At 45.9% G+C, this 16,435-nt stretch overlaps 1 protein-coding gene across 11 annotated transcripts in view; it reads left to right on the plus strand.

Annotated features, from left to right (window-relative positions):
- HDAC4 (histone deacetylase 4) overlaps window positions 1-16,435 on the plus strand; it is a 1,159,747-nt gene that overhangs the window by 973,961 nt on the left and 169,351 nt on the right. The window lies entirely within an intron of this gene.

The raw sequence follows: 16,435 nt of genomic DNA on the forward strand, positions 1-16,435 counted from the left end.
TGATTTGTAAGAAACTGACGGTCATAGTAGAAGAGACTTCTACCAAATGCGAAGTTTGGACATTAAGCCAAAATGCATCCTTCAATATCTGAATAGCATTTTTTGGAATAGAACAAGGGTCCTTCCAATAATTCCCCAGACCTAGAGAAGAAAAGGTCTGCTCTACATAAATGCACCACTTGATTTTTGTAGTAGAATTTGTGCTCACCAGGTTGATCAGCCCAAGTCTATATGGAATGAGAGAATCTAATGACCAAAGTCAGATCCAAAACAACAATGGCCTTAGGGCGGTGATCTGGCTAATTGGATAAAGATTTTAATCCATTCGGATTGACAAGGATGGGGTGCTAAGAGGAACTCTTGACAACATCTTTAAGAAAGAATTTTCCACCCTTACCAAATGAGATTTATATATTTCTAGAGCGGGAGTCATGGCAAATCTGGGGGATCTGGCTGCAAATCTCACAATGCCACCCGCCCTTTGTTTCAAACACATTGCTGATTTCTGGAGATGAGCATGCCATTTGTGTGATTCTACCAGTTTTAGTCCTAAATAATCGAAGGCACTCACTCTTTCCAATAAGACACCCTCCAGACGAATGGGTCTCCTCATCTTTTGCTTTTTGTCCCCAAACACCATGTATTTAGTTTTTGTTGAATTGATTTCTAAGCCATGATCTTTGCAATAGGCCACAAACCTCATGAGTAAGTTAGAGAGTCCAGTAGCCGTTTGAGATATTAACAAGGTGTCATCAGCAAATAGGAGACATGGGATCTTCTGCCCTCCCAATCTGGGGTCCTCACTAGAACATTCCAGAAGATAGGGGATGCATGCATTAATGAATAAGAGAAATAATGTAGGAGCAAGTACACAGCCCTGTCCCACGCCACGGTTTGTGGGGAACTCCGATGTTAGCTCACCTTTCGGGCCCCATCGGATTCTAGCACAATTACCAGTATAAAGATCTCTAATTGTATCTAACATGGGGCGTGGAACCCCCCACACTACTCATAACTTCCCACAGCTTTTGGCTTGAAACAAGATCAAAGGCGGATTTCAAATCTACAAATGCCACAAAAAGGTGGCCTGAATCCACGTCAGCTGTTTTCCATTTAATGGAAAGAAAACAAAAAACCTGGTCAATTGTACTAACTTTATCTCTAAACCCCGCCTGGAGATGGCTGAGTACTTGATTATCCGCTATCCATTTTTTTAGCCTACTTAGTAACTGGTAACAAAATATTTTCTGTAAGTTATCTAAGAGGCTGATAGGTCTGTAGTTCTCTGGTGAGCCCCTCTCCCCTTCCTTATGCATGGGCACAATAATTGCCTCTTTCCATGACTCGGGATAAGATCTGTTTATCAAAACAGAATTAGAGATCCTATTTACGTACGGACTCCAATTATTCAAATCTGCTTTATACAAGTCTGAGGGAATGCCACCTGGCCCTAAGGGCCTTCCCTGATTTTTGGGCAGTGATGGCAAGCTCAGTTTCTTTTCATGAGAAAGGTAGCAAAGTAGTCACTGGCAACTGTAAAGATGTCATCTCCCCAGGGCTTGTAAAACCGCAGTCAGGTGGGGAGCCATACAATTCCCTGAAGTGGATAAGCCAAACTTCAGGGGCAATGTAGCACTCTGGCTTGGATACTTGATTTTGATCGCTACGAGCGACCGAAAGCCAGAAGCGTTTAGGTTCAGGGGCCCTTTCGGCCTGGTCCATTTCGCTCCATAACATCTCTTCATGTTCAATTTTACACAACTTGCATATGGAGACATAGTTTCGTCTCGCATTAACAATTTCTTCTCTGACCTCTGATCTTAACGCTTCGATCAGGGTGCTTTTGGCCTCTCTACATCTCTTATCAAACCACTTGTTACTAGGGTGGGAGATGGGCTGTTACCCTGACAGATTTAAAAAACAAGTTTTTAAGGGTGGCAAAAAGATCCAAATGGGAGGACATAACCTCGAGTGGGGTAAGTGTGAGATGGTCATCAAAAAGCTGATGGCTGGAAACTATAGCACATAGTAGACTGGGTGAGTATGTACAGCGGTCTAGAAGAAGTCCATGCATTTCCTGAATAAAGTAAAAGAGCCACGCCTCAAAGAATGTTCTAAAAATCCACTTACTATTAAAATGACCACCTCTAACATTGTAGTGGCTTTGAAAGCCACGCCTTTACCTCTTGTAGAACAGTGAGTCAGATCACCAGTCACAGTTCTGGCAGCGACCGTTAATGACATATCAGTGCTGGAAGTCAGCTCTGTGTGCTGTATTCTCCTTTCTAAGAAAGTGAGTCCCTGTAACTTGAGGTCATGATCAGAGTCATGTTGTTAGTTTCTGGTCTAACCCTAGGGGAATGTCCTGATAGCCATTGCTGGCAACTTTGGAACTGGGGTACTAGGTTTCAGTCTCGGCGTCAGCTCAGCATCCTACGTATCTGGGCAATTTACCTTGTTTCCCTGCTCCTAAATGAATAAATCTGACCTGCTGTAATATAATCTGCTGTTCATGTAAAGCGCTCTAATGCCCTTGGCCTAAGTTTGTGCTATATAAATCGGTAACAACAAAAAAGGAAACTCCTCCTCATAGCATTAGTGTGTAGCGATGAAAACTTAATACTGAAGCTACCTTATGTTATTGGAGAGAGGTGAGATATGTAGGTGAGAGATCTAGCTTTGCCAGAGGTGAGGTATGTTGGTAAGAGCTTAAAGGTGGGCTAAAGCCAGATTTCCAATTCCGTCTCTGAGGAAGGGTTGAAAGCGGAGAGCTTAGAACTGGAGCCTGAATTCAGCTTTGTGGTGAGGTCTGGAATTGAAAGCTAACAGATGAAGGCAGGATATCTGGATTGTAATGTGAGACCTGATTTCTAAAGCATTTATGTGAATCTTCTGTATCAGCTCTGAAGGGAGTTGTGCTGACTGTAGGACGCCAGGGCTGGAGAACTCCTATCTGTGTTCTGAGAAGAGGTGGTATGTGGAGATAAGAGATCTGATTGGATCAAGAGGTCCTTTGATTACTAACAGTTTCTGGGGAGGTATAAAGCATGGAGGTGAGAGTTATATCCATCTGTTAGTAAAGTTTTGATCTGGAAATAAAGAAGCCTTTTAGGTTGATCAAGGTCCTGCTGATTATTCTAAGAGGCCCATGTCTACTAACTAGTAGCTTCCCTCTGCGTAAAACGAGTGAGTGGTTTCGGTTCCATTCCCAGAGGTGTTTCCAGTGGTCAGACCATCTTCATGGCATACAGCCCCCTGGTTGCATCAGAGTGCTTAATTTTTCAATTGAATGACCCCAAATCCGGTAAGATAGCCCACTAATAGTTTGGACACTAACCTTCTATATCTCTTATGTGCAAAATGCCTTGCTGCTGCTCAGTCCTTATCCATTCTGTGTATGAGGGAACCGTACATTCCTGCCACGTTGCTGTACCTGTTTTTTGTGTCGGGAAAGCTGCTATGCCTGTTGCCCACACCCTAAGGGTTAGGTACATGATGAGAGTATGCAGCAATGTAGCCTTAGCTATATCTGTGCTGTGTGTGGAGGAAGGTTGTACATATCTTGCCATATTGTATGTGTTTATATTATTCTCCAGTACTGGATCCTTCATAGATTCACATGTTTGAATCTTCCCCATCGTCATGGTGGGAGTCCCATGGTAGTGGCAAATATAATAATTGAAAGCCATCAAGAAGCCAAGTGATATAGGTAACCAATTCACACTGTTTTATAAGAACCAAACTGCAACCAATGAGAGCACAGACCCTGAAGCATTCTTCACCTGCAGGGCCACCATACCTGATATTTGTAACCTCACATCGTGCATGAGGGAGTCTCCCTGAGCTTTGCTCAGTTACAGTGCTTCACTCACTCAGAGGTAACAATTGTTGAGTTCTTCCCTGAATAACACCATGTCAGAGGGATCGAAAAAAAGGTTTTTCAGGCCTTGCAAATCTTGTGGGAAACCAATATCATTCTCTGAGGATCCCCAGATAGAATTCCTTTCTTGCTTACATCCTCACCTTAAATCAAAGAAGTGTGAGCATTGCAGAATGTTTTCTGCAAACATTTTAAAGGATTGTGAAGCCAGTCTACTTTTACGGCTTAAAAAGAAGACTCATTCGGGTGCTAATTCTGAAGAGGAGGGGCATTCTCATTCCCCACCAAAGAGGAAGCCTAAAAATGAAGGCTCAGACTCGTATGATAAAGATCCTAAGAAAATAAAGTCTCACAGCAAGCACTCTGTGACAGAAATATCTGTGAGTAAAGGAGTTTCTAGTCCATCTTTCTCCACCAAAAAGTCTTCCTCATCAGTGTCTGTGACTCCTTTTAAGGAACCCTCATCGAGAAAACTCGACGGATTTATTGTTGATGTTTTTTTTATTGACTGCTAACACGTTGACAGGGAGATCATATCACCCATCTTGCCGGTGACGACAACAGCATCGATGACTCAGATGACGATTGCATCTTCCTTGCAAAGAAGAAACTGATGGCCACAACTTCCTCAATGGTGATCCCATCGTCAGAAACCTTTATGGTGACAAGGAAACCAGTGTCACTTTCGCCGGTGGTTACAAAAAAGTCAACTCTTTCCTCGTCATCGGCACCGTCGTTGACAAGCCCATCAACAGCACAAAAGGAGACAGTATTATTTTCAGAGGAAAGGATTTCAGTAACTTTACATCTGTATCCGACATCTCCTAGTAAGGTGTCTCCTCTGCCTCCTGTACGTCTCTCCTATTGATGGGAGATTCTGGTGATTAGAGACCATTTGGATCAGCTTGCAGTCCCATTCAACTTAACGTCAAACCCAAGACACGGATGACGACAATCCTGGAAAAGACACCTCCACATATCTAGCAGGAGATATCTCTTTTCAAGATAGGCATCACTGTGCCACTCGTCGCTATGACTTTTTCCAAGAACATTACCCATATGATGAGCCATATGAGGAACAATGTGGTTCACATGAAGATACAATTTCTGAACCCATTTCCTTGGTAACAAATTTACCCCATATGTATTCCCTGTGGCAAATGCTCCAGAACAACATACACTAGGGCATTTGATAGACCTGCTGCAGTGTCTCTTCCCAGTAGTTCTTTTGTCCTGCAAGCACAAAAGGAAAAAATAATTTTACCTCTGATTACCGCAAGTGGCGATTATATTGAGAGTGATGTGGAAGAACAGCCGGAAGAAGGGGAAATTCCTTGGGACCCATCTCATTGAGTCAGGAGTGGGATGAATATGTCGCTCCTCTGTCTGCATCGCCCACACCATCTCTGGCTAACTGTCCTCCAGAGGACATAAGAGGTTTTCTTGAGCCCTTAGAATGGGCTTCTAAGCATTTTGACTTACCTTTGCCAGTAAACATATGGAATGTTTCCTTTACGATTTAAGAATTCAGCTATATAGATTCATTCATTTCCCATTTTTGATTACATTTGGGAAGATGGATTAAAGCTTATGAAAACTCCTAATTCTGTTGCAGCAGTCGTTCTTAGACTAGAAAAGAAGTATAAAGCACCTGGAAAGTCGCCTACATATCTGATAGGTCATCCACGTTCTGATTATGTGGTCATGCAGGCATCCCAAAGGTGGTCCTGGAATCCTTCCGCCCTGTGTTCAGCTCCACCGATTAAAGGAGGTTGACGGCTAGATCGTTTTGTGTTACTTAAGTTGCCCTAAGTGGGAAGGGTATGCCCAGACGTGGGTCCCTTGCTCACTGTGCCACTAGATTCAAGCTAGCCTGGCTGATGAAGGATGATACTCAGCAACCGGTCCCAGGATGCTTGTCTCCGGTCTAGGGAGGACCTGGCCTGGCAGTTCTGGCTGGACTGTTCCCATGGGGAACAGGGTCAAGACTGATTTGCATATGGCTGGGTCCAAACTGGGGTGGCATGGTAGGCAAAAGAATGATTGATTAAACCCAGATCTGTGACTGGGGGTGAGCTTTTGAAAAGTTTCAGCACTCCGTCCATCGTCCTTTTGTGTTGCTTAGGTTGACGGCTAGATAACATTAGCAAACGTTTCTCAACAGGCAAATGTGATCGGACCTTCCTAGAATTTTTACCAAGAGTAAAACTGTAAACTTTGCCCTTGTATAGCGCACTACTCACCCGTTAGGGTCTCAAGGTGCTGTACGCATACCGCTATGGAACCCCTCCTGGCTTTTAACTGTGAGGTGCCCACTCCTGGGCACCCCAGGGTGAAGCCAGGCATCCAAGCGCTGTTGGGGCCGTTGTGGAGATTAAGCAAGCTATTGCCCAGAGTTACAGAGTGGGACCCATTAATTAGATTAGGCACAGAGGAGAGAATTATCTGGTCTAAGGGAATTGAGCCCAAGACCTGCCAAGGCGGGACTTGAACCCTGGTCCTGAGCCAGATCTCTGCTTCAGGGTCTGCCACTCTAACCATTGTGCCACACTTCTCCAGTGAGTAAGAGAAGAGAAGCTATGGAAATACTGCAGGAAGGTGAGAGAGCTCCTTCCAACATCATAGACACAGCTCTGAATCTCTCCTCAGCAGCTTTCAGACAAATTGCGGACACGACAATCCTGTGCTGGCAAGGTTCGCTGATGGCCACATAGGTTCTACCAGAAGTGCAGGCAAAAACTTAAGATGTGCCTTTTGATGGGGAAAAACCTCTTTGGAAAACATGTTGACAATACCCTTCAATCTGTCAAAATGGATACGTGTATGATAACATTGCAACAATGTCATTTTCAGCCCTTTTTGGGAGGCAGAGGAAGAGGCCAAATCTGATAGAGACTTCTAGTTGCAGATTCCTTACCTTAGAATTTTCCCCCACGCATCAGACTGGATCTGGAGATTTTTCTTCGAGCAATAACCTTGAGTACAGAAATGCCTCCTTGGCATGGTTACCCCCCTGACTTTTTGCCTTTTGTATGTGCCAGTTATAATTGAAAGTGTGCTGGGACCCTGCTAACCAGGCCCCAGCACCAGTGTTCTTTCCCTAAACTGTACCTTTGTTCCCACAATTGCCACAGCCCTGGCACCCAGATAAGTCCCTGGTACCAAGGGCCCTGATGCCAGGAAAGGTCTCTAAGGGCTGCAGCATGTTTTATGCCACCCTGGGGACCCCTCACTCAGCACATGCACACTGCCTCACAGCTTGTGTGTGCTGGTGGGGAGAACATTACTAAGTCAACATGGCACTCCCCTCAGAGTGCCATGCCCACCTCACACTGCCTGTGGCATAGGTAAGTCACCCCTCTAGCAGGCCTTACAGCCCTAAGGCAGGGTGCACTATACCACAGGTGGGGGCATATGTGCATGAGCACTATGCCCCTACAGTGTCCAAGCGAAACCTTGTACATTGTAAGTACAGGGTAGCCATAAAGATTATATGGTTTGGGAGTTTGTCAAACACGAACTCCACAGTTCCATAATGGCTACACTAAAATCTGAGAAGTTTGGTATCAAATTTCTCAGCACAATAAATGCACACTGATGCCAGTGTGGGATTTATTGCAAAATGCACCCCGACGGCATCTTAGAGATGCCCCCTGAATACCAGTCCAACTCCCAGTGCTAGGCTGACCAGTTTCTGCCAGCCTGCCACAACCAGACGAGTTTCTGGCCACGAGGGGAAAGTGCCTTTCTCAGTCTGTGGCCAGGAACAAAGCCTGACTGGGTGGAGGTGCTTCTCGCCTCCCCCTGCAGAACTGTAACACCCGACGATGAGCCTCAAAGGCTCATCCCTTTTGTTACAGCACCCCAGGGCATCCCAGCTAGTGGAGATGCCTGCCCCTCCGGCCACTGCCCCCACTTTTGGCGGCAAGGCCGGAGGAGATAATGAGAAAAACAAGGAGGAGTCACCCACCAGTCAGGACAGCCCCTAAGGTGTCCTGAGCCAAGGTGACCCCCTGCCTTTAAAAATCCTGAGATTGGAGGATTCCCCCAATAGGATTAGGAATGTGCCCCCCTCCCCTCAGGGAAGAGGCACAAAGAGGGTGTAGCCACCCTCCAGGACATTAGCCATTGGCTACTGCCCTCCTGACCTAAACACCCCCCTAAATTTAGTATTTAGGGGTGACCTAGATCCCAGGAAATCAGATTCCTGCAACCTACACAAATAAGGAGGACTGCTGACCTGAAAGTGCTGCAGAGACGACAACTGCTTTGGCCCCAGCCCTACCAGCCTGTCTCCAGACTCAAAGAACCTGCACAGCGACGCATCCAACAGCGACCAGCGACCTCTGAAGCCTCAGAGAACTGCCCTGAACCCGAAGGACCAAGAAACTCCCGAGAACAGCAGCACTGTTCAAAAACAGCAACAACTTTGCAACTTTTTTGCAACTTCCAAAGACCTCCCTCCTACCGCCAGAAGTGTGAGACTTCACACTCTGCACCCGACGCCCCCAGCTCGAGCTCCACAGAACTAACACCGCAGAGAGGACTCCCAGGCGACTGCAACTACGTGAGTACCCTGAGACGACCCCCCTGCACCCCCACAGAGACACATGCAGAGAGGATCCACAAGCTCCCCCTGACCGCGACTGTGTGGAACAAAGAACCTGATACCTGGACCAAGCACTGCACCCGCAGCCCCCAGGACCAAAAGGAGCCGAACTCCAGTGCAGGAGTGACCATCAGGCGACCCTCTGCCTTGCCCAGTCAGTGGCTGGCCCGAGAAGCCCTCCTGGGCCCTGCCTGCACCACTAGAGTGACCCCCGGGTCCCTCCATTGACTTCTATTGAAAACCCGGCGCCTGCTAAGCACACTGCATCCGGCCGGCCCTGTGCCGCTGAGGGTGTGTTTTGTGTGCCTGCTTGTGTCCCCCCGTGCTCTACAAAACCCCCATGGTCTGCCCTCTGAAGACGCAGGTACTTGTTGGCAGACTGGAACCGGAGCACCCCTGATCTCCATAGGCGCCTATGTGTTTTGAGCCCTCCTTTGATCTCTGCACCTGACCGGCCTTTTGTTGCTGGTGCAGTGACTTTGGGGTTGCCTTGAACTCCCAACAGTGGGATGCCTATACCCAGGAAACTGAACTTGTAAGTGTCTTAGTTACCTGAAAAACTAACCAATACTTACTTCCCCCAGGAACTGTTGATTTATGCACTGTGTCCACTTTTAAAACGGCTTATTACCATTTTAACCATAACTGTGTATGTTACTGCTCCAATTCAAAGTTCCTTACTTACCCATGTGGAGTACCTTGCATTTTATGTATTTACTTCAAATCTTGTGGTTCTAAAATAAATTAAGAAAATATATTTACCTATAAAAAAAACATTTGGCCTGGAGTTAAGTCTTTAAGTGTGTGTTCCTCATTTATTGCCTGTGTGTGTACAACAAATGCTTAAAACTACCCTCTGATAAGCCTACTACTCGACCACACTACCACAAAATAGAGCATTAGAATTATCAAATTTTGCCACTTTCAACCTCTAAGGGGCACGCTTGGACTTTGTGCACACTATCTCTCACTTTGAGATAGTATATACAGAGCCAACTTCCTACACCTTGCGCGTCAGCAGGTGGCATCGGTTGACTCCATGGGTGTCGTTGGTGTCATGGTTGCCGTGATGACGTCGGGAGTAGTACATAGACGACGTCCTCGTGCAGTGACGTTAGTTCTTTTCTTTCCGCGCCACGTGCTAATCCGGAGAAGAGCTACCCTGGCTATTTTCTGGCCAAATTCGACAGTTTTGTCGACTTTTTTCTGTGAAACTGTGGTGCGTCTAGGATGTCCCCGAAGACCGGTTTCAAGCCATGCGAGGACTGTCATCGGACGATGTCGGTGACGGATCCTCATCAGGTTTGTCTGTGGTGTCTCGAGCGCGACCACGACCCGAAGTCGTGCTCTGAGTGCCGGGCCATGCACCCGAAGGCTTTGAGGGAGCAGTCCCTAAAGCTAATGGCGGCCCGGCACTCGACTCCGCATAGGTCCCAGTCTCGCTTGAGAGGAATGTCTCTATATCGGTCCCAAAGTCATCACTGCTCATCTTCTTCTAAATCCTCGGGTCAAGGTAAGAAGAAGAAAAAGTTGAAGAACTCCCGTCGTTCTCCGACTTCCCCCGTCGCTCTGCCGACGCAACGCGGGAAGAGCTTCCATGCACAAGGCCTCCATCCTCGGAGCCTGCGTCTGGGTCTGTTCCGCTCTTCCCAGAGTTTCCCGGAGCTGGAGCGACCCCCGTGCAGCTTAAAGAGTTTTATGAGGCCATGCGCCTCATATTTGGGCGGTCCGACCCCTATACAGCGACTTCGGGCCCAAGGGGTTCGGCTGAGGGGCCTTCGGCTTCCGGGCCGGCAGCTTCAGCTCTGGCCACTGAGGTCACCTCCGGATCTGTGCGTGGACCGCACCTGCGCCGGTCGCACCCTTGAGACTTTCCCCAGCGCCGGGTCGATTAATGACGCTCCCGAAGTCAGTGGTGCCCACTATCGACGTCGACCTAGTTCTTATCCCCGACGACTCGGAATCGGAACGGCGTCGGCCGATGCCGCCTTTGGCTTCGATGGGGCTTATTCGCCCCAGGTTGGATTCAGACCTTGGCAAAATTAGATAATTCTAATGCTCTATTTTTGTGGTAGTGTGGTCGAGCAGTAGGCTTATCAGAGGGTAGTGTTAAGCATTTGTTGTACACACACAGGCAATAAATGAGGAACACACACGCAAAGACTTACTCCAGGCCAATAGGTTTTTATATCGAAAAATATATTTTCTTAGTTTATTTTAAGAACCACAGGTTCAAGATTTACATTAAACACTTTAAATGCAAGGTACTTCACTTAGATACTTAAGGAACTTTGAATAAATGCAATAGAGTATACAGTATTTGTAAAAATGGCAATAAGCTATTTTCAAAGTGGACACAGTGCAAAAATCAACAGTTCCTGGGGGAGGTAAGTAAAGGTTAGATTAGTAGGTAAGTAAAACACTTACAAGTCTCAGTTCTGGGGCGCAAGGTCTCTTTCAGCAGTGGGGACAGCCTTGGTTAGGTCTGTTCGCCTCCGCAGAGAACACGCAATGTCAGCTGTTTGCCCGTTGGGAGTTTCCAAGGCGGCACTCGCTCGGAGATGCTTTTCGTCTCGAGGGGAACTCCGGCCTCCTGTATGCCTTTCTGCCTATACCCCTTCTGCCCAGAGTTCTCATGAAAATCAGGAGCGACCGGGCCCAAGTCATCTTGGTGGCTCCGGACTGGGCACAGAGAGTGTGGTATCCAGAGCTATTGAGTATGGCCATCAATCCTCCACTCAGACTGCCTCTTCGGGCGGATCTTGTGTCGCAGCAACAGGGGACGGTTCTTCACCCGAACCTGTTCAACCTCCGCCTTCATGCATGGAGATTGAGGGACGCCAGTTGACGGCTTTTGCCGTTCCACCCGAAGTCTGCAATGTTATCTTGGCAGCCAGGTGTACATCAACCAAAACTGTACACGCCTGTCGGAATAAATTTGTGGCATGGTGTACCAACTAATCTGTTGGTCCCCTTTCCGCCCCTCTATCCGAGGTTCTTCTGTTCATTCTTTCTTTGGCCCAGCAGGGCTCTGCTTTAGGCACCCTTAAAGGGTATTTATCTGCAATTTCAGCCTTTCTTAGGCTACCTGATCAGCCCTCACTCTTTAAATCTCCTATTGTGAATAGATTCCTAACAGGGCTCACCCATTTATTTCCTCCCACTCCATTTATCATGCCTCAGTGGGACCTTAATCTTGTACTTACTTACTTGATGTGTGCCCCCTTTGAGCCAATGCATAATTGTCCCTTGCGGCTTCTCACCTTCAAAACTGTCGTTCTGGTCGCTATCACCTCTGCTCACAGGGTGAGGGGCTTCAGACCCTTTCCTCAAAAGCTCCATACTTGTCTGTGAACCCTGACAAAGTTGTGTTGTACAATAGGGCTTCCTTCCTTCATAAGGTGGTTACACCCTTTTATGTCGGCCAGTCCATCACTCTGCCTACTTTCTATGCACCCCAACATCCTTCCCATGAGGAGGAGAGACTCCACCGTCTGGACCCAAAAAGAGCGTTGGCGTTCTACCTCAATCGTACTAAAGATTTCCGGGTGGACGATCAACTCTTCATTGAGTATGTGGGTGCGAAAAAAGGGAAGGCGGTGCAAAAGTGTACCATCTCTCGATGGGTGCTTCTTTGCATCAAAATGTGCTACGCTTTGGCCAAAAAGCAACCTCCTGAAGGCTTGCGTGCTCATTCCACCAGAGCAACTGCTGCTTCCACTGCATCAGCACGCAGAGTTCCTGTCCTGGATATCTGCCAGGCAGCTACGTGGTCATCCCTGCACACATTTGCTAAGCACTACTGTCTGGACAGTCAGGTCTGTCGGGACGACAGTTTTGGTCGTTCAGTCCTGCAGGACTTCCTAGTATCATCTTGGTTCGCAGCCCACCACCGAGTATGTTATTGCTTGGGTATCTATTCTAAGGTAAGGAATCTGCAACTAGAAGTCTCTATCAGATGTACAAGTTACTTACCTTCAGTAACAAAATATCTGGTAGAGACATATTCCAGTTGCAGATTCCTTACTGCCCACCCATCCTCCCCGCTTGCGAACTGATTTCTAGGGACAGGGATTCTCCCTTTCAGGTCCTTAGCTCTGGTGCACCAATCTCAGTGTTCTTAGTGGCTCTGCACTTTGGCGTGGAAAGTCGTTAAAAGAAACTGACGTCACTGCGCAAGGGCGGCGTCTATATACTACTCCTAACGTCATCACAGCGACCACGACGCCAACAACGTCCGCGGAGTCGACCGACACCACCTGCCGACGCGCAAGGGTGTTGCTCGAAGAAAAATCTCCGGATCCAGTCTGACGCCTGGGGGAAAATTCTAAGGTAAGGAATCTGCAACTAGAATTTGTCTCTGGCAGATATTTTATTACTGAAGGTAAGTAACTTGTACTTCATGCCCTGAGCTACTTACCAAACTTATAGATTTCAACCCTATTCCCAACAGAGATGTCATCCTCACTATGCTTCACAAAGCAGTACATAGCCTCTTCAGCCTCCATCTATTCACGACAGCCGGCTTGTAGATGTCGTGCAGCTGGAGTTAAAATCCAAGACACCTCTAGACGTCAGTGGCAGTCACCTCAATCTCTCATCAGCAGCATCTAGTGAAACATCTTTCCAACTTTTAGTCATTGTAAGAGCATCTTTTCAGAAAAATGGTTGTAAAACGTAATACAACACGGTCACACCTTGGAATTTGTTCAAAAGCCTCCCAGTCACCCACCTCGCAAGAGGTCTCATCATCATCTGACTCTGTTAAAGCAGGAAATACCATAAATTATCTCTAAGGATGCAGTAGAGGAAATTCTGCTCATACATTGTAACAAGGACTTCTATTCAAACTTATCCCTCATTAAAAAGAAGCCTGGAAAAAGGAGACAAGTTATGGATCTGAAACTAAGGAACAAATACGTAAAGAGGCAACCTTTCAGAATTGTCTTTACAGGAGATTTTACAACTGCTTAATACGGGGGTTTGCATGAGGTCATTGGATCTCCTGGATGCGTGTTTCCATGTACCCACACTTGTGAAACGTTTGAGGTGGCAGGGGGTTCCATTACATATTCAAAGTGCTTCCCTTTGGGCTGCGATAGTTTCCCAGAGTCTTCACAAAAAGATCATGTCCCCCGTGATGGCATTCTTGACCAGAAATGGTCGGCAGGTGTTCCCATACCAGAATGACTGGCTTATCAAAGGACCCACATTCCACTCAGCAAAAAGATCTACTTTGTCTTGTCTTCTGCTATTCAAAATTTTAGGTCTAAAGTTGAACAGAGAAAAGTCATCCCAAACACCATCCAGATCATCAGTTTTCCTGGGACCAGTTCGAGATACGAAAGTTTCCAAAGCGTAAAAAACTGTGGAAAGCATTCAAGTAAAAGTTGACTCATGTTCAAATCAATGTTGAGAATGATGTCTTCTTGCATTCTATAAATTTCAAATTGCTGACTGCGCATGAATCAGTTGCAGATATAATTGGATGTACAATGAATTCAAACCAACTGAACCTTCGAAGACACAAGTCACAATTGCCCAAGCTATGAGACTAACAAAGGCTTGGTAGGGAAGAATAGAAAATACCTCTTTGGTCCTATCATTTGTACCAGTGCATCCCCATGACAATGGTCGCTTCACTGGAGGGTTGGGTAGCGTACCTTCAAGACTTAGAAATTCACAGAAAATGGTCTTCTCGAGAGGCAAAGATGCACATCAGTCTTCTGGAATTGAAGGTTGTTTTCCTAGGCCTTCAGTCTTTTCTTCCCAGGATACACAATTCCTCTGTCATGGTAAGGACAGACAATACCACAACCAGGTTCTATCTCACCAAGCAAGTAGGAACGAAAACTTAAAGCTTGTCCACTCAAGCTCAGCAAATATGAGAATGGTTGCTCACTCACAACATTTCATTACAAGGGGAGCATGTCCCTTGGGTAGAGAACAAATGGGCAGATTCCCTGAGTAGAACGGGGAAACATCACCACGAATGGGAACTACATCATCATCAGTAATTACTCCAAATTTTCAAACAGTGGGGAACCACAAATTTAGATATATTTGCAACTCTTCAGAACAAAAAATGCTAAATGTATGCAAGCGGATTTCCTCAGAAAAAGTCTTTGAGAAGCGCATTTCTTCTAGCCTGGACCTGAATGTTCGCATACGATTTTACTCCTTTCCCTCTAATTCCCAATGTTATTTGAAAAATTAAACTAGAACCCTGTTGCTTCATTCTGATAGCTCCAGTGTGGCCACAGAAATATTGGTTCAAAGAGCTTCTTCTCCTATCAGTATTTCTACACATTCAGTTCAAACATATAGAGTACCCTTTTTACATGAACAAAGGTCACATTGTTCACCCCCAAATGTAGTTTCTTAACTTATCAGCTTGGCTCCTCATGACAATGAATTTGGATCACTGAATATACCAGAGGAATGTAAGACCAATCTTGAGCAGTTTCAAGTGGATGCCACAAATAAGTTCTATAAAGCAAAATGGAAAAGGTTCTTCTGTTGGTGTGACAATCTTCACCCCCTTACATCCTCTCCGGAACAGATACTACCTTACCTACTCCACCGACGACTTCAGGTCCTGTCCATACTTCAATTATACTAATCTGGCAGCTAGTTCAAGATTTCATAGACAAAGGAATGATGTCTCGTTATGGTCTAATAGACTAATCAAGGAATTCAAGGAAGGTCTTTTCAGAGTTTATCCTCCTTTGAAGAATATTCCAGTGGCCTGGCAGTTAAATGTGGTTCTGTCCGAGCTCATGAAAAGTCCGTTTGAACCTATTCATAAGGCAGGGATAAAATATGTATCAAGGGAAACGGCCCTTCTCTTGGCCCTCACTTCAGTTCAGCAAATAAGTGAAATGGTTAATTAACCTGACTTGCAATTCTAAGATGACAGGGAGATATTAAGAATTAGTCCTAAATTCATTCTGAAAGTTCCAACTTCGTTTCACTTAAGTGCGCCAGTTGTGTTAATGACATTCTTTAAAAAAACGTTGTCCACAGTTGAAAGAGCCCTACATTCTCAGGATGTCAAATGATGTTTAAAGTTTTATTTAGACAGGACAGGGACTTTAAGAAATTCAGACCAGCTTATAATAATTTTTGTCGTGACTAGAAAAGGTTGTTTTATCACAGAGCAGTATAGCTCGATGGGTATCTGCAGTAATTTCCTTTTGCTATGCCAAAGCAGGAGGTCCATTGACAACAAGGGTAAAGGCACATTGTATGAGAGAAGTGGCCACATCTACGGCCTTGTGGGAGTTTCTTTACCGAACATTTGCAGAGTGGCAACATGAACTAATATCCATACTTTAACCAAACGTTATTGTTTCGATTCTTTGTGGACAGCTGATGCTACAGTTGGGCAAGCAGTATTAGGTCATCTCTATCAGTAAGGTACAAAATGTGTTTTTCGCATGTGTCAAGTTATGCAATGTCCTTAATGTTTTATATTTGAAATAAGGCATGTTAGTTTTATCTTGATAGATGCGTTCTTACGTCATGTTTATTCTTTACATCAGAGTGGTTTGCCATATCCACAGCCTCTTTTTTCCTTGATACTGCCTACTAGTTTGGTTCAAGCATGTGAATCTACGAAAAATTACTGGAGAAAAAACAAGTAATTTACCTGTACACTGTGGTTCTCCAGTATTGATATCTTTCACAGATTCACATGCGACCCACCCTCCTCCCCATTAGGGCTCACCACTCAGGATACCTCTCACATTCTTTTCCTTTACACTTGCGCTTGAAATCTGAGGTATGGCTGTTCTGCAGGGGATGAGTGCGCCAGGCTCTGTGTTCTAATTGGGTAAAGTTTGGCTCTTATAAAACAATCAATCAGGAATTTGTAAAGCGCACTACTCACCCGTGAGGGTCTCAAGGCGCTGAGGAGGGGTGGGGAAGAAGGTGGAGGGGGAGCT

Source organism: Pleurodeles waltl, chromosome 3_1 (genome assembly GCF_031143425.1).
Source record: "Pleurodeles waltl isolate 20211129_DDA chromosome 3_1, aPleWal1.hap1.20221129, whole genome shotgun sequence".
Classification (NCBI taxonomy): Eukaryota; Metazoa; Chordata; class Amphibia; order Caudata; family Salamandridae; genus Pleurodeles; species Pleurodeles waltl.